Source organism: Palaemon carinicauda, chromosome 37, assembly GCF_036898095.1.
Source record: "Palaemon carinicauda isolate YSFRI2023 chromosome 37, ASM3689809v2, whole genome shotgun sequence".
Lineage (NCBI taxonomy): Eukaryota > Metazoa > Arthropoda > Malacostraca > Decapoda > Palaemonidae > Palaemon > Palaemon carinicauda.
In genome coordinates, this window is record NC_090761.1 from 3110029 (window position 1) to 3136304 (window position 26276).

The following is a 26276-nucleotide window of genomic DNA, read 5'->3' on the forward strand; positions in this document are numbered from 1 at the left end:
TAACTCATTCTTTTTTATATCCCGAACTTAACTCATTCTTTTATATCCCGAACTTAGTCCATTCTCTTTTATATCCCGAACTTAACCCATTCTATTTTATATCCAGAACTTAACCCATTCTCTTTTATATCCCGAACTTAACCCATTCTCTTTTATATCACGAACTTAACCCATTCTCTTTTATATCACGAACTTAACCCATTCTCTTTTATATCACGAACTTAACCCACTTTTATATCTCGAACTTGGCCCATTCTTTTACATCCCGAACTTAACCCATTCTCTTTTATATCACGAACTTAACCCATTCTTTTGTAAACCATTCACTTTTATATCCAGAGCTTAACCTATTGTGTTATATCCCGAACTTTATCCTCTCTCTTTTATATCAGAAATTAACCCATTCTCTTTTACGTCCCGAACTAGACCCTTCCTCTTTTACATCCTCTAACTCTTTATAACTCAAAATAATTAGTAATCGAGATATTAAGTGTTCGCTCTTTAGTGATTATACTCCTAAGTAAAAATGTTGATTTATAGCAACTACCAAAACTTGAAGCCTTAATTACGACAAAGTATGTTTTGGAGTATGATGTTAGTGAACGTATATGAAAAAAAAATAATTTAAAAGCAAGCCTATCTAGACAAAAATAGTGTCATTCCTTTAAAGGGTATTAGTTACGTTAATTTCTTTATTACTAAATTGCTTTGTAATTTATCATTCAAGAAACTGATACTAACGAGCTAAGCATTCAAAGTTGAAACTTATCAATAAGCTTTAAACTTATTTTCCAAGTTTTTTTTTTCTTAAGTCTCAGTTATGCATAACTCTCCAAAATCTTAAACACCCTTTAAAGTTAAGAGCCACCTTAGAATGACGACAAAATGCAAATAAAAATATTTTCATTAAGTTTATTTCAAGCAATGATTGCATGATCTGATTACCATCGCAAAGAAAAGTTTCAAGCAATAATTTTCCCCTTTTGGAACCTAAGCTCTTCTATTGCTAACTTCTATCGCCAAGTCCTTACTGTAATAATAGGATAATCACTCGTTTCAAACAATATTTGTCTAAATTACCTAAGTCTTCTAGCAGTGACAATTTAAACCAGGGAGAAATTAAGCCAACGCCATCTCCCGCGTAGTGCACTAAAAAAATCAATCTTTTCCTTCATACAGCTTGAAAAATAATTAACGAGGGTGAATCTTGTACACCTACTGCAGTAGTTTCAAGTCTAAGATATCCCTTATGATACCCTCAAATTAGAATAAAGATATTCGATCACAAATAATTTATCTACAAAACTCAAAATACCAAAAAACAGACTACCAAGCCTTTTCTAGACCGCCTTCCTGTCATGAATCTATAAACTATAGTAATTTCACTGAAAGCTTTCTTACATCAAGCAATATTAAATTAAAGAACAAATTCATCATGGAGGCAACCCTGAATTAGAATTCTGTAACTATTTCCATAAGCTTTCAGGTAAATATATTTTCTAATCCCAATCACCCCATTAAAACAACTATCTTTCAGTAGGATATTCCTGAAACCTGTCATTTCACTATGAAATTTCTGTACTTATTCTTTACTAGACTTCACGAAAACCATAAAACTCCACTATCTTATAACTCCTTCAGATTTTTATCCTTTAATGGGTTATTAGTTTGATAGTTACTTTAAATCTTTAACATGTTCCACAAATTACTTTAAAACTGATCTAATTATTCCTTAACCTACCCTTTCTTGGCGCATTAATTTCACAATTATGCCTCGAAATCTATAATCTAATAATGGTATTCTACAATCTTTCATATAACTTTACATAACTACAGTACCATTAACTGATAAATCAGTCCTAACTTTAACATGTTAAAAATAAAGTCTTCCCTAATTCAATCCCAGATTTCTAAGCTGAATTTCATCTTCCTGACATTCCTTTAGCCATCACGTAATTTGTCTGAGGTATATTTTTGTGAAGCAGATCGAGCCATACTAAAAATAAAAACATTGCACAAGATAATTGTCTTTTCTATAAATTATCGTCTCCAAAGCAGTTTCGTCATTCCAAGGCTTCCCCAACACAGTGAACTCAAATGATTGGAACAAATTTTCAACTACTTTAAACAAGGATCTTTCGTGTGACTGTAGTATGTTCAACCATGAATTTTTCTTGAAAACAAATTTGCATTGAAAATAATTTAAGATATTCTGAAAATAATGGACAATGATGCAGTCTTAGCTTTATTGACAATTAAAATTATTTTTTCTCCAACATAATGGGAACTTCATGAAAAAACAAAATACATGGTACATTATCGAGAGAGAGAGAGAGAGAGAGAGAGAGAGAGAGAGAGAGAGAGAGAGAGAGAGAGAGAGAGAGAGAGAGAGAGATATTTAATATACAATTTCATACCCGGTAATATTGGTAACTCGACCAATCTAAATTAAATACCATTAGGTATACAGGCTTTTAAATGGCTGTGATATGAAATGTTTTCTTAGCCACTGGCTTGTGCCTTTTCATACAAAAACTCTTCAAAATAAATATCTTAAAATAATAACTTTAGAATATTTTGAAAAAAAGCCAAATATTCTTTACGGAACTTTCCAATTACCTAATGACAAGTCATTCAATGATATTCATGGCACCAACGCTTATTCTACAGTACAGGGACAGACTAAGTTATTAAAACTAGTTAATTCTTCCCAAAATTTGGATATAATTCAACGTAATTCAACATTAAAACAAACTCCAACATAACGAACACAAAAGACATTGGTTAGGTCAACTTAAACTTAACGAACGAAACGAACGAATGAATGAATGAATGATTTTTAGTTCTCTGGCATCCTGATATCGAAGGTCATTGATGCCGATAAAAGTTGAATAGAAGTTATAAAGCAACACCAGATATTTAAAGCCAATATCAAAATGAAAAATAAACTAACTAAAACTATAAATGAATAATTTCGAAAGCACATGAATAATTAAGAAAATGGTTTGAGGTTATAGTTCCAAGAAATTTTAAACCATGCAAAAAAATGAGAAATTAGAGCGTGAAAAAGCCAATAAACCCACAGTCACACGTTTTGATGACTTGTTTATAGTAGTTACATAAATTCACAAATAATAATTTAAACAGTCTAGAACAGAAATGTCAGTCAAATCCTTTCTTTGGACAATTATGCAGTTAACTGGTCTCAAGACATCAAATATTTGGCAATTACTTTCTGGCAAGACTTAAGAAGTTCTATTGGTCAACCTGGATTATCAAAATATACATTTTGATTGGTTTCCTCCTATAAAATTTGCAGTAACTAGTTTTAAGATCTTAAGTTACTCGAGCCATGAGTTTGAAAGCCCTGGACTTGAGGAAACTAACCTCTGGCTTTTCAAGTTCATAAAAAGTTTTAGGGAAAATAATTTCAATGATCAGGATATTTTTAGATATTTAAGTCCCCAGACGTTTGGTTTTAGTTTCCTTACTTGACAGGACAATTATAAATACCTTAAAAGTGATCAAATGCATTATGACTAATAAATTAACATCTTAAATTTCATAGCCTTTCTGGTTAAATATCTTAGAAGAAAAATTCCTGTCTATTACTAATTACAACTTTTATATAAATCTGGGTCCTTGAGAGAACGTTAAATTTAAAACTATTTTGAATCGCTTTAAGGATGGTTTAAACTTCGTGGGAATAATTCAGATGGTCTTAAACTAATAGCTTATAATAAAGTATTAAGACTTAAGACTATCAGAGCTTATAGGAAAATATAATTATGGTTACTAGATAGGCTATTCACTGAAATCTAAGTAGTTGAAGATAATTATTATGCCATAAAAATGTGAAAATTTTAACCATATGAAATACATTACTAAGGCTTAAAGAATTGAATTTATAGACTGGTTAAAAGTAGATGTTCGGAATGGAAATTAAATTCCTTATATGAAAAGAGTTTGAACCAGATTAAGTAAATTTGACCAAGAACAAGAAATGTTTCACCAGGTAAGGCTCTAAAACTAAATTAAGTCTCAAAATAGAGAATTCGTTAAACGCATTGACAACTATTTTTAAGGACCTAGACTGCCAACTTCAAGGGAAGTACATAAAAGACATGGCAAATTTTAAGAAAAAAGAAAAAATCATCCTTAGGAACTTTGCTTGTTCACAGCAGTTGTCGAGGTGGTTTCAACGTAAGTATTATAACTGCAGTAAAATGTATGTAGAGCACTTGAGTTGCTGTAGCCGAGTAGTTTGATGAATTTGTCGGAGCGTTGAGAGCAGAGCTTTAAAGGATTGTTTCCTTCAGCCAAGGGTTCTTTTATCCTGTGAAAAGAAGAGATGGTTTAAGATAAGGATGGATATTTTTTTTAATGTCTAGAAAATGCAACCAAAAATTTACAGCACGAACTTTCCACTTATGACAAACAAGAATAATTTGCATGAAGTACCCAACAAAAATCCCAGTGTGTTTTAAATCCACCAAGTCAAATTTTCACGTAACCTCACAATCACCACCTTTATAACAAGTCCTAACAACCAGCCTCTTCCACGCCGATCACCTATATATCTAAAGCACAGCTCCATTGAATAATGTTAATTGCAACAGGTTTATAGTATAGTTAAAACTATGGATATCATCTACTCTTTTTCTCATCTTCGATAATACTCATTTACACTAGATAGTGAACCATCCAGTTATTCTTACCTTGAATGAAGTCTAAGTCTGCAACTACAGTAGAAAGGAGTCAAGCGTTTGATCTTAAATAATTTAGATAGCACCTCGTCTGCAAGTTCCAAATCAAGCCAGTATCTGTAAAAGTAAAGTTCAATCAGCTAAATGCTATATTCAATAAAGTTTCATAAATAGTAGATACATTGATAAAAGTAACAGACAACGAAAACAATTCAGCATTATCATTTGAAACATCGCTAATTACATTCCTACTGATCTAATTACATTCCTACTGATCTAAGTACAGTCTACTCAGAGTAGAGGATCGTTAACTGGAGCTTCACTGTATTAAGAAAAAAATAATTTCCATATATCAACGTTATTTAAATTCTATATTTCATTACTTCAAGGCAATTAGGATAATTTTATTCAGTAAGCCAACAAATTGATTAGTATTAAACCTAAAAATCTAAGTAATTCTCATTTAAATCTGGAAATCTAGACATTTTAATGCCAGCATATTACCTTATTTCAAAAACTATAGTTAAAAATTTGCAGTAAAACTAAAAAGACCTGGAATAAATTTTGACAGGAATTTAATGTTTTAAAAACTGATATATTGACTAGGAGTGGTATTACGGTCACCAACCTGTAAAAGTAAAAAACTGTCTCCGATATCTGATATTAATAAGGCTGAGAACCGGATTTTTACGGAGAATTTCCAATCAAAAGACTAACAGTATAAAATGCACACATTTTTGTTCGTTAACAATCAGGGTTCAGGACCTGTCTTTGTACACTCGGGCACTAGTTTCTCTTCCTCTTGTTTTGTTAAAAGTTTTGTTAAGTGTTATAGTTTATAAATGAATTGTTTAGGAGTTTGTTGAAATATATTTTTTCTTGTTTCGTATCCTCACTGGGTTATTTTTCCTGTTGGAGCCCTTGGGCTTATAGCATCCTGCTTTTCCAACTAAGGTTGTAGTTTAGAAAGTAGTAATAATCCATCTAAAAGCTCTATGATAGCCATTCTCTATGTTGTGAGAAGTGTGGGTACATGGGAGGTGTGTGGATCCCCCCAAAATACGACGAACAATCAGTTTGTAATTACAATTAAAGAAATTGACCAAATACTTTCATTTGTAGTTTGTAAAGTAAAAATAATCCGTCTAAAAACTATGATAGCCATTCTCTGTTGTGAGAAGTGTGGGTACATGGGAAGTGTATGGATCCCCCCAAAATATGACTGAATGTAATTACAAATAAAGAACTTGACAAAATCCTTTCATAGTTTTCAGCCAACCACGATATAGTTAACACAAGCAAATCACGTTAATTTCTTTGTTCTACGGACCTCTTGGCTGTTTCAAATAAAAGTCTTTCATAGCGAGGATGAAGGATTTTATTGAAATGTTAGCTTGGGCCTTAAGTAAACTATAGATTAGGAAATTGGGTTATTAGAAACTTCCGTGCGTTGACTACAAAAAAAAAAAAAAACATTATCGTTGGAAGAAATTTCTACCTTAAACTCAAGTTTATTCTTGCTTAAATCATTATGCCTTTTTAATCATTTCACAAAATGAAATTACCTAAAGTACACTAACTTTTTTCAAATATAATAATCAATAGTTTCTCGTTGAGAAATTACATATGAATGCCAGTAAGTATAAAGTGCACTATTATTGTCTGCACTATTTTGTAAACATTATTACACCAAATACTAAGGTTATTAACTGCGCTCCAGTAAGCCTCCGCTTTCTTACCATTTTAGATTACTTAAATGATCCTACACACTACATTGAGATAACTGAAAACTATTGATCCTACACTTCATTGCGCTAACAACTGAAAACTATTGTTAGTTATATTTTTATACTCTAATTTCATTGCACAAGAAAGCCTAGGGTATTTCACCTGCAATAAACTTTCAATTGGGCTCTACGGGGTGCTATAAGAGTTGGAAGACCCAGACCTATATGGCTGAGGACTGAACCACGAAGTAGATGAATGGATTAGTATCTAATTAAAAGGTCAAGGTATACTACTGTAAATCTAACAAGAGCCCCTTAGCCTCAACAGGCGTAGGAGAGGATGAATACTACCTGTATAAGTTGTCAATTTATATTAAGTTCTACTTACATTGAATTGCATATGAAAATAAAATTAAGCTATCTGAACTTTTAATGCAATAGAAATTTGCTGTACACCAGACAATGTCGAAACTACATTAGTTACGGGGTTCAGTTATTAGAGCAAAAATTACAATTTACAGTTCTATTGCTTAAATATGCGGCCTCAGATTGAATAATCTCCATAAAGGAACAATGCGGTAATATTTAACTTCGTCCCCGTCTTTCCCTAAAATTACGATGGAAGTAAATCTCTTAGCATTGACTATACCTTAGAAGGGATACAAAGATCCCTACACGAACCTTTAAAGTTTCAGATTGATAAAGGATGGTTCTCATCAATACATCTATATAAACTTCGTGATAACCTTTTGTTAATTTTCTCTAACAATTAGAAAGCTTTAATTTACAACAGGCTGACACTTTTTAGATCAATTCAAAATACCAAAATCGCTGCAATTTTCATTATGACTTTCACGTAAGAAGAGCGTTCGAGCACTAAATGCACAAAATCTTTAAATTACAGAATTATCAGGATATAGAAAACCTGCTTTTTACAATTGAAATGCTCAAGATTCATTTAACATTATAGAAAATGCGTACCAACGCCATTCATTTTAATAATTTACCTACTAATGTTTTATTTTACATATTCCAAGGCTAATTAGTGCACTCGCTAGCTTACTACATTAAGACATTCAAATAAAACTATCCTTCGTAGGTCTGAAGGCAATGCTTTGATGATGTAGATTTGGCAAAAAGTTATATGCTGCTGGTAATGCTGAATTCCTTTAAATGTATACGATATAATGTATTATGAAAGATCCTGTAGAGTACGGTTCCCCTGCAGTACAGCTTAGAAAAAAGCACTGCTTAAAGCAAAGTAATTTATAAATTAATACCCTTGGCCTTCACCGTAAGACAATACTACACTTTTCTTTTAGTTTCATTCCAGCTATGACCAGATTGTGACAGTATCTTCCTATTCAGGCATTTGAAACAAACTTCTCTAACAGATTGACGTAAATGTCACTTATATTTAACTAGCAATTCTAACCTTGTTATTAATCAAATAGTTTTATTCACCTGATTTTTTTTAAAACTAAATATTTGCTATTCCTTTGCATCCTTGACTCACTGGGCTACTTTTCCCTGCGGGAGTCCTTAGGGTTAAAGTTTTGTGCTTTCCAAACCAAGGTAGCTTGACTATTATAGTTAAAGTTAATTAATAAATATCCCCAATACTGTTTTCAATTCAAAGTTGCCTATGCATATTTAAAATTGAAAAATACTCATTGATCAAGTGCACTCGTTGACTTGTTCCCGAAGCTAACGCTATTAAAGTTAATGAGAGCATGCGATATTGAGATTAAACTACATACTCTTCATCAAAAATACATTTTCCACCTCTTATTTCACTAAGGATATTACCTTAAAAGCTCAACTCGTTTTAACCAATTGTTCTATTACTGAACTAGCTACAGATCGATCCCTCTCCCTGGGCCGCGAGTTTAAGCCGTTTACTAGGGAGGCCACTGCCGTGGTAGGCCCCTAAGGTAGTGGTTGGGCTTTTTCGGCTGACGTTCTGGTGAGCACCTATTCTGATAGAACCAACTAGACATTTAACCTTCAACCTTTTATCACTAGTTTCTCCTAGAGATGTTATGTATGGAATGCTAGAAGGAATAGAGTGCACTAATTGCTTAACAGGAGGTATCTCATTACAATAAATGCCAAGGGTATTAACTGCTACAGCATTACATGTATTTTTAATAATCAAAATTTGAAACTTTCCCTACGTATACATTAAGCTAACAACCGTACTCTTATTTCTAGAATACTTTACCATTCTAATACTGTATTGATAAACGAGAGAAGCCAAGGGAGTTTTACTAACACTTACTACCTGTATACTTTATATCTTTCATAAAGAGTAGTTAAATTGAATTGGGCATAAAATGAGTTATTAGATATACTTAGTGACAGCATATTTGGCCCTTCTGATTACCGCTCCATAATGAATATTACACAAAATATGCCAGGTTATTAAATATATAAATATATAAAACAAGCCATCGAGAGTTTTTCGGCCGGCGGTAGAAAATTCCCAACAAAGATTAAGCTGTATTACGAATTAAATCTAGATTATGATAAAACCAGTAATTAAAGCTAAAAACGTAAGATTCATACAGCTACTAGTTTCATTATATATTTTTTTTAATCCTGTGAAAAGAAATAGTTTAAGATACGGATGGAAATTTTCAAAATTTTCTTGACAAAGTAACCAATAATTTACAGCACGAACTTTCCACTCTTATGACAGACCCCAATAATTTGCATTTAGTACCCAACGTATATCCTAGATAGTTTTAAATCCACCAAATCAAATTTTCACGTAACCTCACAATCACCACCTTTATAACAAGCCCTAACCACCAGCCTCTTCCACGCCGATCCCCTATATATCTAAAGCACAGCTCCATTGAATCATGTTAATTGCACAGGTTTATAGTATAGTTGAACTAGGATATCATCTACTGGTCTTGTTCTCATCTTCGATAATACTCTGTTTACACTAGACAGTGAACCATCCAGTTATTCTTACCTTGAATGAGTCTCTGCAACTACAGTAGAAAGGAGTCAAGTGTTTGATCTTGAATGATTCAGAGAACCTCGTCTGCGAGTTCCAAATCAAGCCAGTATCTGTAAAAGTAAAGTTCAATCAGCTAAATACTAAATTAAATAAAGTTTTATAAATAGTCGGTACAATGATAAATGTAACAGGAAACGAAAACTATTCAGCATTATCATTTGAACATCCCTAATTACATTCCTACTGATATATGTACAGTCTGCTCAAAGTAGACTATCGTTAACTGGAGCTTCACTATAAAAAAAAAAACTTTCCTTATATCAACGTCATCTAAATGTTATTTCATTACATCAAATCAATTAGGATAGGCAATTTACTTACTAAGCCAACAAATTGAGCAGTATTCAACATATAAATCAAATCCAAAATCAAAGTAATTCTCACATTTAATTCTGGAAATTTAGACATTTTAATGCCAGCATATAACCTTATTTCAAAGACTATACTTCAAGATTTGCAGTAAAACTAAAAAACCTGGAGTAAATGTTGCCAGGAATTAAGTTTTAAACATACATTGACTGACTGGTATTACGGTCACCGACTTGTAAAACTAAAAATAACTATCGCCGGTTTTTGACATTAATACAGCTGAGAACTGTATATTTTTAAGGAGAATTTCCAATCAACAGACTAATATAAAAGGCATATAAACTTTTGTTCGTTAACAATCAGGCTTCAGGACCTGTCTTGAGGGTACACTCGGGGACACTTACTCTTCCTCTTGTTTTGTTAAATTCTTTTCTAGTTTATATATGAATTGTTTGGGTGGTGTTGCTGTTGAAATAAATTTTTCCTTTTTTCTTTCCTCACAGAGCTAATTACCCTGTTGGTGCCCTTGGGCTTCTAGCATCCTGCTTTTGTATCTAGGCTTGTAGCTTAGTAAGTAATGGTGATAGTAATTCGTCTAATAGTTATGATAACCATTCTCTAGGTTGTGAGAAGTGTGGGTATGAGAAGTATGGCTCCCCAAAAATTATGACAAAATTATGATAACTATCAGTTTGTAATTACAATTAAAAAACTTGACATCCTTTCATAATTTTCAGCTAGCCGCAATTAGTTAAGACAAGCAATTCACATTAATTCCTTTGTTATACAGACACTTCTTGGCTGTTTCAAATTAAAGTTTTCATAATGGAGGATTTTTTTCATTAAAATATATTAATGAGCCTTTAAACTATCAATTAGCTAATTAGATGGTTAGAAACTTCCACGTTTGGTTGACTAAGGCAAAAAAATTATTGCTTGCTAAGCTACAATTCTAATTGGAGAAGCAAGATGCTAAAGCCCAGGGGTTCCTCCAACGAAAAATAGCCCAGTGAGTTAAGGAAAAAAGGAAAATATATTTCAATAACAGTAACAACTTCAAATATCCTTACTTGCATCATTACGCCTTCTTATTTCACATTAAAGGGATTTACCTCAAGTACACTAAGGCCTTTTTTCCAAATAAAGTTAATTAAAAGTTTATCCCAGAGAAATTACCTACGCCAGAAAGTATTAATTACGGTATTATTGCCTGCATATTTAATAAACATATTACACCAAATACTGTTCTTAACTGTATTCCTAAGCTTTCTTACAAATTTAAATTAAATATTCCTACGCATACACTACACTGAGCTAACAACTAATCACTTCAGTGTTGCCGTTATATTTTTCCATTCTAATTTCAATACGCACGAAAAGCAAAGGAAACTTTACCCGTACCAAACTTTCAATTGGGCTCCACAGGGCACTAGAGTTGGAAGATATAGGCCTACATGGCTAAGGATGGGCAAAATCTAAGACCCTTTGAGTCAATAAGCATAGATGAATGCTAACTGTATAAGTTGTTGATTTATACAAAAGTTCTACTTGCATTGAATTGCATATGTAATATAAATTAAGCTATCAAAACCTTTAATGCAAAGAGTTGCTGTAAGTCGCACAGCCAACAAAACTTTGAAACTACTTTAGAGTGCAAGCAAGTTTTAGGGCAATGCTGTAACTAACGCTTACCAGTAATAGATTTTGCTTTAAGTGTATTACACCCAGTGTGGAAATTTATAATTTATCAATAATAGACTTTCCCTGCACCCAGAGAAAAACTTCACTAGGAACGGATTATACGGATACGAACGAACATTATAAAATAGCTCCGCCTTCTCTCCCTGTCTACTGAAACGGTAGTTACGTGTGGTTTAGTTATTGGAGCTATGATGATAATTGACAGTTCTATTTGTTTAATATGCGGCCTCATCAAGATTGAATAATCTCCATATCAACAAAAGGACATCACGGTGATACTTCATCCCCGACTTTCCCTAGAAATACGATGGATGAAAATCTCCATTTATTGAGTAGTTTAACTAAGACATATCTCTATACGAACCCTTAAATTTTGATTAATTTTGAATGGTTTTCATTAATATACCTCCTATAATACCTTACTTGTGATAATCATTTGTTCATTTGCTCTAAAGATTAGAAAGCTTTAATGTATAACAGACATACTTTAGCTAAATTCACAACACCAATATCACTACAATTTCCCTTACGACAATTAATATTTCACTTAGACGAAACGTTCGAGCACTAAATGCACAAAATCTTTAAATTACAGAATTATCAGGATATAGAAAACCTGCTTTTTACAACAATTGAAATACTCAAAGATTCCTTTACAAATATGCAAAATGCGTACTAACGCCATTCATACTAATAAGTTACCTACAAATGTTGTAATCTACATATTCCAAGGCTAATTAATGCACTCACTATCTTACTGCATTTAAGAAATTCAAATAAAACTGTCCTTCGTAGGTCTAAACAGTGCTTTGATAATGTAGCTATGGCAATAAAAGTTACATGCAGCATATAATGCTAAATGCCTTGGAATGTATACGATAGTATGAATTACGAAAAGACCTATAGCATTCGGTTCCCCTACAGATTAACATAGAAAGAGCACTCCTTAAAGCAAAGTAATTTATGAATTAATATCCTTGGCCTTCACCATTAGATAATGCATGGTATTTTATTAGTTTTATTCCAGCCGTGACTACATTGTGATAGGATCTTCCAATTTAGGCAGTTGAATCGGCAGAACTTCAGAAGCATTTTAAACTCTGTTGAACAGGTTGACGTAATTTTTTTTTGTATTTCATAACTATTTTAACGTTGTTACTAATCTAAAAATTTTCATTCATCACCATGTATATTTATTCCTTTATATCCTTAACTCACTGGGCTACTTAACCTGTTCGATAGGGCTTTTTAGCATATAACTTTTCCAACAAAGGCAGCTTGACTAATAAGAGTTAAGTGTATTAATAAAGTTACCAAAGAATGTATTGCATTAAACATCCCCATTATTATTTTCAATTCAAAGTTACTTATGCATATTTAAAAGGAGAAAACTTGTCATTGATCACGTGCACTAGTTAACTTGTTCCTGAGCCTAAGGTAAATTTTTAGTTTCAGCCAAATTTGGAAAAATGCAATAAAAATATATTTGTTGCATCAGAAATAGTGTGGTTTCAATGAATTTAACGTTTATTTTGACTGCAAACCAACCGATTTAGAGATTTACTATGTATACCCTAGTTCATCCCACCAATTATGGGGGACACCCTTTGGGAACCGGGGTTTTGGGTGGGGGAAGGGGGGGGGGGAGGGTGTTGGGGCATTGAATGATATTTGCAATAAATGAATAATTAATGTTCCAGCACCCCTCCCCCATACCCCTAACTAGGCCTACCGGGGGAGGGGGGTAGGGCCCCCCAGCGACCCCCCCTTAAAGCCACAGTAATTTTCAGGGCACCACAGAACCTAACAAACCCACCTAACCTAACCTAGGGGCCCTGTACCCCTACCGAGGGGGGCTTCGCCCCCCCCTGCGACCCCCCCTTATGGCCAAAGTAATTTTCAAGGCACCACAGAACCTAACAAACCCACCTAACCTAACCTAGGGGTCCTGTACCCCTACCGGGAAGCCCCCCCTACGACCCCCCCTTAAGGCCACAGTAATTTTCAGGGCACCACAGAACCTAACAAACCCACCTAACCTAACCTAGGGGCCCTGTATCCCTACCGGGGGGGGGGGGGGGACTTCGCCCCCCTGCGACCCCCCCTTATGGCCACAGTAATTTTCAAGGCACCACAGAACCTAACAAACCCACCTAACCTAACCTAGGGGCCCTGTACCACTACCGGGGGGGGGCTTCGCCCCCCCCCTGCTACCCCCCCTTAAGGCCACAGTAATTTTCAGGGCACCACAGAACCTAACAAACCCACCTAACCTAACCTAGGGGCCCTGTACCCCTACCGGGGGGGGGCTTCCCCTGCGACCCCCCCTTTAACCAGGGGTAAATTTGAATATATATATTTTGTTAAATCACTTCTTACCTTAAACGGAAGATGACTATGAAGATGTGGAAGGTTGTGGTTGACCCTCTTCTGAATCATCAAGTACTGGAATACGTTCAGCCTCTGATTAAAAGGCGAATCACATTTACCACACTGGACACTTAAAGGTAATACGGAATGCTCCCTTAGAAAACGATTCACTACTTCAGGAGTTCCATTATAATTCCCATGAAATCGGCCGATCACATCAAAATAGGAATAACGACATATTTCACACAACCGTACCGGAGGATCCATGACAGTAAAATGACGTGTGATGAAAATATAGAAACCGGAACTTTTGAAAACCGAAAACAAACGACAATCACGGGTTTCTCCCCTAATGAAATAGGGAAAAAAACAAAATAGTATCGTTTACAATGTTATATTGCACGAAAAACAGATCCTTGAAACAAGACTGAGAGACCAATGAATCTTCCAATAATAACCCTTGAAAAGAACCCAGTAGTATTTTGATTGGAGGAGCGACATTAGTGGGAGGAGCAAATGCGCATTCAAGTAAATATTGTCACATTACGCAATGGGGCGGAGCCAAGAAAGATGAAAACAGACATACAAACGAACAAGAGCTACCTTGTGTGCCCATGGAAAGATATACACTAAACTTAGAAAAAGTCAAGACCTTCAATTCCTGAAATATTTTTTTTCTCTGTAAGTATGCATTAGCGACAATAATGTATTGAGAAGAAGTGTTTTGTTATCACGTGCTTTACTAGGAAAATATATTAATATAATACATTTCCCAATTTGGTTGAATCCAAAACTTTACCGCTACGCTATAAAAGATATAGCTAATGAGAGCATGCGATATTGAGATTAAACTGTATATACTCTTAATCAAATTTATAAATTTTCCACACCTTATTTCGCCAAGGATATTACCTTAAAGCACAACTTTTTTTAACCAATTGTTCTATTACTGTACTAGCTACAGATTGGTCCACCTCATTGGGCCGCGAGTTCAAGCGGTTTACTAGGGAGGCCACTACTGTGGTAGGGCACTACAGGTGGTACTTGGGCTTGCTCGGCTGACGTTCTGGTGAGCATCTATTCTGATAGAACGAACTACTCTTTTACTTGTTTTGGGTTTAAATCCAACCCTCCACTGAAGTCGAGTGAACTACTTCTCGGGCGGGTCCATATTAATCACCTAACGTAACATTTTCATTATAACTTATACAATTCTTTGATTGTAGCATCTTCCAAATCATATGATCTTGTGAAAAGTAATGTCGGTAAAGTTTTAGATTCAACCAAATTGGGAAATGTATTATATTAATATATTTTCCTAGTAAAGCACGTGATAACAAAAAACTCTCTCAATACATTATTGACGCTGATGTCTACTTACAGAGATAATTATTCAGTTATTGTAGGTCTGCATTTTATTTCCAAGTGTTCTGTATACCTTTACGCTGCCACGGGACCTAGCTCTTGTTCGTTTGTATGTCTGTTTTCATCTTACTTGGCTCCACCCCATTGCGTAATGTGACAATAATTGCTTGAATGCGCATTTGCTCCTCCCACTAATGTCGCTCCTCCAATCTAAATACTACTGGGTTCTTTTCAAGGGTTATTATTGGACGATTCATTGGTCTCTCAGTCTTGTTTCAAGGATCTGTTTTTCGTGCAATATAACATTGTAAACGATAGTATTTTGTTTTTTTCCCTATTTCATTATGGGAGAAACCCGTGATTGTTGTTTGTTTTCGGTTTTCAAAAGTTCCGGTTTCTATATTTTCATCACACGTCACTTAACTGTCATGGATCCTCCGGTACGGTTGTGTGAAATATGTCGTTATTCCTATTTTGATGTGATCGGCCGATTTCATGGGAATTATAATGGAACTCCTGAAGTAGTGAATCGTTTTCTAAGGGAGCATTCCGTATTACCTTTAAGTGTCCAGTGTGGTAAATGTGATTCGCCTTTTAATCAGAGGCTGAACGTATTCCAGTACTTGATGATTCAGAAGAGGGTCAACCACAACCTTCCACATCTTCATCGTCATCTTCCGTTTAAGGTAAGAAGTGATTTAACAAAATATATATATTCAAATTTACCCCTGGTTAAAGGGGGGGTCGCAGGGGAAGCCCCCCCCCCCCCCGGTAGGGGTACAGGGCCCCTAGGTTAGGTTAGGTGGGTTTGTTAGGTTCTGTGGTGCCCTGAAAATTACTGTGGCCTTAAGGGGGGGGGTCGCAGGGGGGGCGAAGCCCCCCCCCGGTAGTGGTACAGGGCCCCTAGGTTAGGTTAGGTGGGTTTGTTAGGTTCTGTGGTGCCTTGAAAATTACTGTGGCCATAAGGGGGGGTCGCAGGGCCCCTAGGTTAGGTTAGGTGGGTTTGTTAGGTTCTGTGGTGCCCTGAAAATTACTTTGGCTTTAAGGGGGGGTCGCTGGGGGGCCCTACCCCCCTCCCCCGGTAGGCCTAGTTAGGGGTATGGGGGAGGGGTGCTGGAACATTAATTATTCATTTATTGCAAATATCATTCAATGCCCCAACACCCTCCCCCCCCCCCCTTCCCCCACCCAAAACCCCGGTTCCCAAAGGGTGTCCCTCATAATTGGTGGGATGAACTAGGGTATACATAGTAAATCTCTAAATCGGTTGGTTTGCAGTCAAAATAAACGTTAAATTCATTGAAACCACACTATTTCTGATGCAACAAATATATTTTTATTGCATTTTTCCAAATTTGGCTGAAACTAAAAATTTACCGTAATGTCTTTAGTTTCTTCTTAAATTCAACTAGACACCTAACCTTCAACCTTTTATCTCTAGTTTCTCTTAGAGAAGTTATGTATGGAATGCAAAAAGGAATTGCGTGCACTAATTGCCTAACAGGAAGTATCTAGCATTACACTGAATACCAAGGTTATTATCTGTTACAGCATTGCATGTGTTTTTACAAATCAAAATTGACGAAATGTTCCCTACGCATATATTAAGCTAACAACCGTACTTTTCATTATTGCTGGAGTACTCAACCATTCTGATACTATATTGATAAACCAGAGAAGCAAAGAGAATTTTACCAAATTTTACCAACACTTACTACCTGTATACTTTCCATGATTTCAAAAATAGTTAGACTAAAGTGGGCATAAAATAAGGAATTAGATATACATAGTGACAGCATATTTGGCCATTCTGATTAACGCTCCTTAATGATTACAAAATATGCCAGGTTATTAAATACTAAAATATATAAAACAGGCCAGCAAGTTTGACAGTTTTATCATCCGGGGGTAGAAAATTCCCAACAAAGATTAAGCTGTACTACGAATTAAACCTAGATATAACTAGTAATTAGGCTAACAACGTGTAAAATTCCAACAGCGACTAGCTTCATTATATCTTGGGACATTAACCTCTACATTCCTCAAACTACTTTCAGTATTTTCTTTATATGAAGGATAAAAAAATTTAATCTGAATATTACAATAACCAACAGTACATTTATATCATCAGTCTTGAACCCTTATTTGTAGAAAATATTTTTATATGATGGGTTAAAACTAATTTTGAGCAACTGTTCCATTGTACGCCTCTAATAAGAATTTGATAAACGTTCCAAAACTGAAAATAACTAAATATAAATTTCGAAAACTAAACTCTCAAAAGGTCTGCGCGGTCAATAAAGAACCGAAAAAAAAAAAAAACTCACAAAATTAAAAAAGGATATCTCGTCAAGCTAATTAGCCACAAGGTTTTGCCTTGAAGAGACTTCAAAGTTCGTATAAAAAATCCTAGGAACGCTATGTTAATTTAATTGTGATTACACCTGTTTTTCGTCCACTTTACCTTGAAAAATATTCGCCTTTGAAAAAAAAAATTATACAGGTACCACAAACTAAAGGAAAAACATGTTGTAATACACCGTTTTTGTCCCATTACCTCGAAAAATAGCCAAAAAAAAAAAAAAAAAAAAAAAAGTAGAGGTACCACAAACTAAAGGAAAACTTTCTCTGCATGTTAGAATAAACTGGTTTTTTTCCTTACCTCGAAAAATAATCACCTATAAAAAAAAATAAATAAATAAATTAAAAAAATGTAGAGGTACCACAAACGAGAAGAAAACCTTTTCTACATGTTGGAATACTCGGTTTTTTTTTTTTTTTTTTTTTTGTCCTCTTACCTCTTAAAATAATCACCTATTAAAAAAAGTAAACAGATGCCACAAACTAAAGGAAAACTCCTTTCTCTGCATGTTGGAAAACCACTTTGGTATCCAGTTTCTTGCCTATAGATAAAGAAAAAAATGTTCAGCTAGCAACTTTTTAACCACCAATTGCTGCCCAACCGCAACTTACCTTCCTTTCACAAGATGTTCCGATGCGAAGCACTTCTCACCAAAGACTAAACTGAGACTTACGGTACAGATTCACAATTTCAGTTTTTCTCTTTTCAGATGACGTCATTCCACTGGTTTTCAACCAATCACAAGCGTCCGAGTCACTCTGTTCTAACAACGATGGGGACCGAGACTCCTGATTGGCTTAGGGAAAATAAACTACCTGGAGTATATTTCCACCAGTAATTACTGTTATAGGTTAATACAGTTATGTCTTATTTCATTTAGTCGTTTATTAATTGTAAAAATGAACTGATAACAATGTGATGGGAATAAAATCTATGCACAGAGAGAGAGAGAGAGAGAGAGAGAGAGAGAGAGAGAGAGAGAGAGAGAGAGAGAGAGAGAGAGAGAGAGAGGCTTCTTTTATAGAGGTAATTCTATCATTTCCATTAAGAATGCCAAAATCCTTTTTTATCAAGCAATTAAAACAGAAACTCCGATAATTAGTTCCACATTTAGGATATTTCAGAGAGAGAGAGAGAGAGAGAGAGAGAGAGAGAGAGAGAGAGAGAGAGAGAGAGAGAGAGAGAGAGAGAGAGAGAGCTTCTTCTATAGAGGTAATTCTATCATTTCCATTTAGAATGCCAAAATCCTTTTCTTATCAAGCAATTAAAACAGAAACTCCGATAATCATTGCGGTATTTAGGAGTTGCTCTTAATATCACTGAAGGAACTCCAAACAAAATGACAATTGTAGAGAATAACAATATTATTTTGCATATAACGCAAGCAGGACTGGGTGTAATTTTTCAAATTAGTTTCTAAAACCCGAATGAAAAAAACTTGGTAAATTCTCTTAAAAATTGATACAGTTAATAATCTCTATATAAACGAAACAATTACTGAAAATATCCAATCTCAGTGTTTTTAGTTAGAGGAATTATCATTATTATTATTATTATTATTATTATTATTTTATTACTATTGTTATTATTATTATTAGCCAAGCTACAACCTAATTTGGAAAAGCAGGATGCTATATACCCAAGGACTCCACCAAGGACAAATAGTTCAGCGAAGACAAGGAAACAAGGAAATAAATAAACTATATGAAAAATAACGAATAAGGAATATAAAACATTTTATGATCAGTAACAACGTTAAAATAAATTTGTCATATATAAACTATGAAAAGAGATTTATATCAGCCTGTTCAACATAAGAACATTCGCTGCAAGTTTGAACTTTTGAAGTTCCACTGATTCAACTGGCTGATTGGGAAGATCATTCCACAATCTGATCAGAGTTGGAATAAAACTTCGAAAATAGTGTGTAATATTGAGCTTTGTGATGGAGAGGGCACTCCTAGTACTTCGCACTACGTACATTCTACACTCTGAAGTGTAGAGCCTTGATTATATCGAATTAAACATAATCCTACCATAGGATTAGCCCCTACGCTTCACAGCTGTGTTGGGTAGTTTTCGGTATTCACAGTTTAGGTACATGCCACTAACATAATATTCTATTAGTACGAATGGTCGGTCGGTCTGTCTGTCTGTCTGTCTGTCACTAGTACCCGATGTATCATAACCTCTACAAATAATTTTTAAAATTTACTGTACAAAATATTGATGACAGCAATTCATCCATTAGTGTCCATTTACATGGTTAAACGCCTAATGATATTGTACTCATTATTTTTCTTTATTTTCCTATACAAATAATCGGTTTATCTTTCATTTATATACTTGAGTATATAGAATATCTGTAAAATCACCAACTTGACCTGATGCAAGTATTATTTCTCTCCTGAGAGGAACAGTTTGCCACTTCAGCTGTATTTGTAAACAAAAATATTTCTTAGTAAAAACTTTTAAAATTAACATGTAGTTTCACACGAAGAGCTTCATGAAATGGATAACGAAATACATATTGAATAGGTCGCTATCTATTCTTCAGAGAAACTAATTTTCTCTTTAGGGTAATTGTACATAATACTTGTTACTTAAAGACTTAAAGGCCCCTCATGAATGGCAGAGGCAAGGGACAGTGACATTGTCCTATCAAGCAGGACAGTGCTCTATAGGCTGACCATATATACATACAATCAGAGCCCAAGCTAGGACCAAGGAGGGCCAGACAATGGCTGCTGATGGCTCAGCAGACAAATTTATATTCTAATATTGCTCTGCAACTCTGGTCAACCTGAATTTTTACATCAATGCAAAGTTAAAAATCTAATATAGAAATGCAGATATGAAATTATTGCACGTTGGTTTGAACTGGCAAACAATTTTCTAGAACTCCTATGAATCTTTTATTTTGCAAGCTAAGCTAAATCAATGCTTTTGTTTGCTAAATATTAAAGTGTTGCTTAAGAAGTTGAAAGATTGATTGATCTGAAGTTTTCTGGCATCCTGACATCTGAGGTTTATCAATATTAAATAGGAGCAATGTTTAAAGACATAAAGATCACTCATGAATGGCAGAGGCAAGGGACAGTGACATTGCCCTATCGAGCAGGGCAGTGTCCTAGAGACTGACCATATATTATAGGATCAGTGCCCAAGCCTCCTCTCCATCCAAGCTAGGACCAGGGAGGGCCAGGCAATGGCTGCTGATGACTCAGCAGATAGACCTATAGGATCCCCCAACCCCAAACCTTACCTCACAAGGATGGTAAGGTTGCAGACACTAATGACACTAACGAGTCTGAGTGGGACTCGAACAGCCGACTGGAAAACACCAGGCAGCGACGTTACCAATCAGGCCAAAACAAACCTGTTAAAGTTATTCTTTCAAAATAATCATCTTGATCGGAAGGTTAAATAAAAGAAAGACAATTCCTCCACAAAATATATTGACTCTGGTGCCACGACAGCAACTGATAGATATACAGATCGATAGATAGATAGATAGATAGATAGACAGTTAAACGGTAAAAATGCTACAAGCTAAATGCAAAGGAAAATGAAGTTACAAAATGTCAAGTACCATCAAATTTTGAAAAAAAAAAAAAAAAAAATTACCTTTTTTTTTGGTGGGATGGTTTTTGGGTTACATTCCCCAATAAATCCTTATTGAATAACAGAGGATATGTCAGTCATGTTCAAGGACATCCATCTATTTCGTGGGTTCTTTAAAGAAACACTCATGTTTCTGGTATTTCTATTTGTAAATGAAACTAAATGGATTCTGTCATGATGAGACTATAGAGAAAGTCTATGCATTTTATTTAAAGGAAACAGTTCTCTAGAGTCTAGGAGATGGGGAGTGGGGGGGGGGACAAAAGGTTTAAGGGAACAGTTCTATAGGAAATGGACAAAAAATGTTTAAAGGGGAGTTCTCTAGGAAAAGGGGGAAATAGAACGTTTAGGGGAAAAATCACATAGGGAATGGACAAAAAAGGTTTGAGGGAAACGTCCCTTAAGAAATGGACAAAAAAGGTTTAAGGGAAGTTCTCTAGGAAATGGGAAAAACAAAAGGTTTAAGAGAAAAGTCCCCTAGGAAATGGACAAAAAAGGTCTAAGGGAAAAGTCCCCTAGGAAATGGACAAAAAAGGTTTAAGGGGAAAAGTCCCCTAGAAAATGGACAAAAAAGGTTTAAGGGAAAAGTCCCCTAGGAATTGGACAAAAAAGGTTTAAGGGAAAAGTCCCCTAGGAAATGAACAAAAAAGGTCTAAAGGAAAAATCTCCTAGGAAATGGTAAAAAAAGGTTTAAGGGAAGTTCTCTAGGAAATGGACAAAAAACGTTTGGGGGAAGTTCTATAGGAAATGAGGGAAACAAAAGGTTTAGAGGAAAAGTCCCCTTGGAAATGGACAAAAAAGGTTTAAGGGAATTTTTCTAGGAAATGGAGGAAACAAATGGTTTAGAGAAAAAGTCCCTTAGGCAAGGTACAAAAAAGGTTTAAGAGAAGTTTTCTAGGAAATGGGGGAAACAAATGGTTTAGGGGAAAAGTCCCTTAAGAAATGGACAAAAACAGTTTAAGGGAAGTTCTCTAGGAAAAGGGGGAAAGAAAAGTTTAGGGGAACAGTTCCTAAGAAAAGGGCAAAAGTTTACGGGGACAATTCCAAAGGAAATGGAGAGATAATCAAAAGGTTTAGGGGAACAGTTTCTTTGGAAATAGGGGTAAAAACAAAAAGGATTAGATGAAAAGCCCCTTAGGAAATGAACAAAGAAAAAAAAGGGTTAAGGGAAGTTCTCTAGGAAACGGGGGAAAAAAAGTTTTAGGGGAACAGTTCCCTAAAAAAAAAGCTTAGGGGAATAATTCCCAAGGAAATAAGGAGAAAAACAAATGGTTTAGGGAACAGCTTTTTAAGAAATAGAGGGAAAAAAGTTTAGGGGAGCAGGTTCCTAGGAAAAAAAAAAACGTTTCACATGGCTGTCTGTTGTGGGAGTAATAGTCAAAAGAAAGTTCCCTAGGAAATGGGGAAAGAAGGTTTTAGAGGAACAGTTCCCTAGATAATGTGGAGAGAAACAAGGGTTTAGGGGAACAGTTCTCTAAGAAATGGTGGGAAAACAAAAAAACAAAAAAAAAGTTGACGTGGCTGTCTGTTGTGGCAGTCATATTTCGGCAAAAAAACCAAATGTACTAAGATTTTTATAAGAGAAAGTAATTACCACTTTTGTCATTTAAGCATAAATGACTTAGTATCAGATTTATGGTAATATACACAATTGGACACTTTTTAAACCTATCATATTTTATGCGAATATTCAGTTTACAAAACTAGAATTTTTGTGTTTTAGAATTTACCAACATTCGAAGAACTTACTACAGAAACATGAGTGCTTTTATTTACAAGTATACAGTAAAGATACAATTTCTATGGCTGAAAAAAATGTTATGCTGTTACTGCTAAGGATATGGTTAGGAAAACATGCTGTATTTCTATAAACTCTCTTTTACCGCGGTCAGACTTGGCTATTTATGAAGTAATTTTCAAATGATTTTGTCTGGGGTATTTAAATTCATTTACTGACCTCAGACGGGAATAACAAAACTACTGGTATAAAGTAACTAGGCTTTTCAGGATTTCTGAAAAGCCGCAGGCCTACTCATCTTAGATCTATGTACCGTTTAATGAAAGGGGAAGAGGTGATGAATGATAATGCTTCACGAAACTGTCTCTTGAAGTCAAAATCTAAGAGTTCAACCAGGCTTCTGAACTACATCAACAACGGTTACGCGTCGTTACTGACTTGGCAATCAAAATTCTGATGTTGAGACTTCTTTAAACTATATATTCACTGTATATGAAGCTCCCAGAACTCATTAAGAATTATTCTAAAGATCTGGAAACAGTTAAGCATAGATTGATAGATAACAAATATATAATTTTATCACAGAACTAAAGAATAATTACTATACCAGTTTAGGGATGAGTTGTTTGAGACACGGTGCAAATTCTATAACATACAAATAGCACCTGCATGGATTGGATGAATTTTGTTTTCATTTCTTAAGAGAAGAAAAGTAGGTGATACTCAAAATCTATTGGTTATCACTCTACTCCTTTGGCAGCACATGCCCAAAGCAAGTTTCCTCCATCGTCTGAAAAGTCAGGAGTCAATCAACGCATTTTCCAAACCAGGTTAGCAGCAATCATGCACGTCTTTCCAATGCAGTCAAGGTTACATCATATAATTTTATGGGTGGGGAACAGTCCTATCATACAAAAATACCTCGAAGTATGAAAAAGTAGTTTTAGTTTACCTTAGGGAGAAATCTTACATGTTAGGATACATACTCAAATGCAAACATCTAGAGACATATTCAAAATTGTCTGAAACGACAAGTTCTCATAAACAATAAACTGGAACCGTGAAGTTCTATTCCTTTCGCCTGTTCTCACTTTTAAATGCCATACACTTTGCAGAGAAGGACATCTGGTGAGTGTATTTTCTGTGGATAATCCTCATGTGTAACATATAATGATAGCTTGTACACACAGTCTCGAAACGCCTGAAAAGCGAAGCACAAATAAAAACAAAGTTCGAATGACATTACTATAAATGGAACTGTGTCATAATCTAAGGACAAAACAAGAATGGGATTATGTCATACAATATATGAGGTAAGGGACCAGAAATGCTATTACTCTTCTCTTGAACCTTTAATCGCCTCAGAGATTACGGGCAAAATAAGCTCCACCCCCTGATGATGTCATAGCTAATTCTGTTGTCTCTCGCGTTAACAGCAGCCACAACACATTTCCATAAAATGTTTATGAGTTAGTATAGTTTGAAATTTGTAAGGGGGTGTATTGTGACCGATCTGACGTGGGAGACAATGTGATTGGCTATGACGTCATCAGATGGTGGGGTTTATTTCGTCTGGAATCTTTGTGGTGACTACAGGATTACATAAAGGGTGGTGCAAACATATGGAATATAATGTTAATTAGCAGCAATACACAAAATTTGCAAAAACCTCAGGAAAAAACAAATAAAGCTTTTAATTCTCTCTCACAACACACATGAATTATCATATAAGTGACATTTGATTATATAAAGGCTACATATGTGTAGGTTTTTCTGCTTCGTATCAAACCATTTTCTCTTTGCGACTGGTTGAACATCATGTTGAATTATGCTGACATGTGTACCTTTTACAATTTAATCTCATTTTCTAATACTTTCACAGGTTAAATAAAATGTGCAAACTACTGTGGCTGTGATTGGTAAAAGGAATAAAGTCTACATGAGTGAACCAACTGAGAGTATTTTCTTTTTAGATGTATGATGCATATAAAACTTCACATATATATTTCAGATGTTTACTCATTTCCATTCCCTAGTGACGTCAGTTTCATGCAGATTATTTTCTCATTAGAATAAACAACATTTTGGAAAAGATCAACACAGAGAGACACCACAACTGAGGCTTAAAGTTTTACGCCAGACATTCCGTAGCACCCGAGTTTGTTAAGTAGCAACGTCTACAGTTAGTATATAAGTTTGCATATACTGTATGTGTCATCAAAGAGACACGTACGCACTCACACAAACACACACCAACACTACTCCGACTTGATCACGCCACCAAGTTATCACATTCTGCAGAAACGCAGTGCCACCCTCCGTCAAATGCCATATTGCAATGCCAAAGAAACCAGCTAAGGGTACTAAAGTATTAAGGCTTAGTCCAGTCACTGAATGACACAAAAGATTAGTTGTGAATGTGATGGTATTACCACCGCTATATTTACAAGAAATGCATAAACTGCTAGCAAGTTGTACAGAGCCTCAGTAATGTGTTGAATCTGTCAACTCTGAATTTTTTTTTTAATTGTGTACAAGTCAGCTTCAAATAGGTAACAATTCCTTAGAATAAGAAATAAAGCAAGAGAAAATGTTATCTTCTCCTTATGAAAAACTTCAATAAACATTTTATCCTTAAAGACACCAGATTTTGTTTAGTTAATTTTCCTTCACATTGATATCATAAGGACTATGAAACATTCGAGATCAATCGGGTGCTGTACAAATCACCGTGTGGAGATGGAGAGAAGGAAGGTAGGAAACTTACAAACCTATAGAAAGGGCTGGAATAATCCTTCTGAAGGAACAAACTCTCAGAGACATGTTAATCAGGAAATCCATCTTACCATTAGTCAAGTCTGATTAAGAGACAGTTGAATAGTTGAATAGACGAGCCAATGAAAGAACAGAACTAAGATCCAACGTTATATTGGGAAAGTGAAAAAAAAAAAAAAATAAATTACTTTATGAAATATAATACCCTCCTAATCTCATTTCCTAAGGTTAAGGAAATAATACAATTGATCAGTCAAGATTGAAACTGTGGCAAGGAAGATATACTTTTTGTAGAACACCTTAATTAAGTAACTATTTCCCTTTTCCATATATCAGACTACGATTCCGTGGTAATAATAGAGATACGCTGAATAAATTCAAACTAATTTCTTGCTCATTTTGATTCAAAGACAGAAATTACATTAAAAAATCAAACATGAGACCAAAGAACTATCACAAAAAGTGGATAAACTTTCACATCATAAAAGATAGCATCGGTAAGCATTGAAGTTGATGAATGATTGCATAAATTACTTTCCAATCAATATCCACAAAAATTCTAGAACAA

General features: G+C 34.9%; 2 long non-coding RNA genes across 2 annotated transcripts; one reads left to right on the plus strand and one right to left on the minus strand.

Annotated features, from left to right (window-relative positions):
• Nucleotides 1-2887: 2887 nt before the first annotated feature.
• On the minus strand, nt 2888-18272 carry LOC137629426 (uncharacterized). Its single transcript, XR_011041503.1, has 4 exons — nt 18183-18272; nt 9417-9514; nt 4719-4823; nt 2888-4336 (listed from the first exon to the last, which is right to left on the minus strand). It is a non-coding gene; the product is annotated as an uncharacterized lncRNA (long non-coding RNA).
• A 2769-nt stretch (nt 18273-21041) lies between these two features.
• Nucleotides 21042-25791, plus strand: LOC137629428 (uncharacterized). Its single transcript, XR_011041505.1, has 2 exons — nt 21042-21730; nt 21770-25791. It is a non-coding gene; the product is annotated as an uncharacterized lncRNA (long non-coding RNA).
• The last annotated feature ends 485 nt before the right edge of the window (nt 25792-26276 follow it).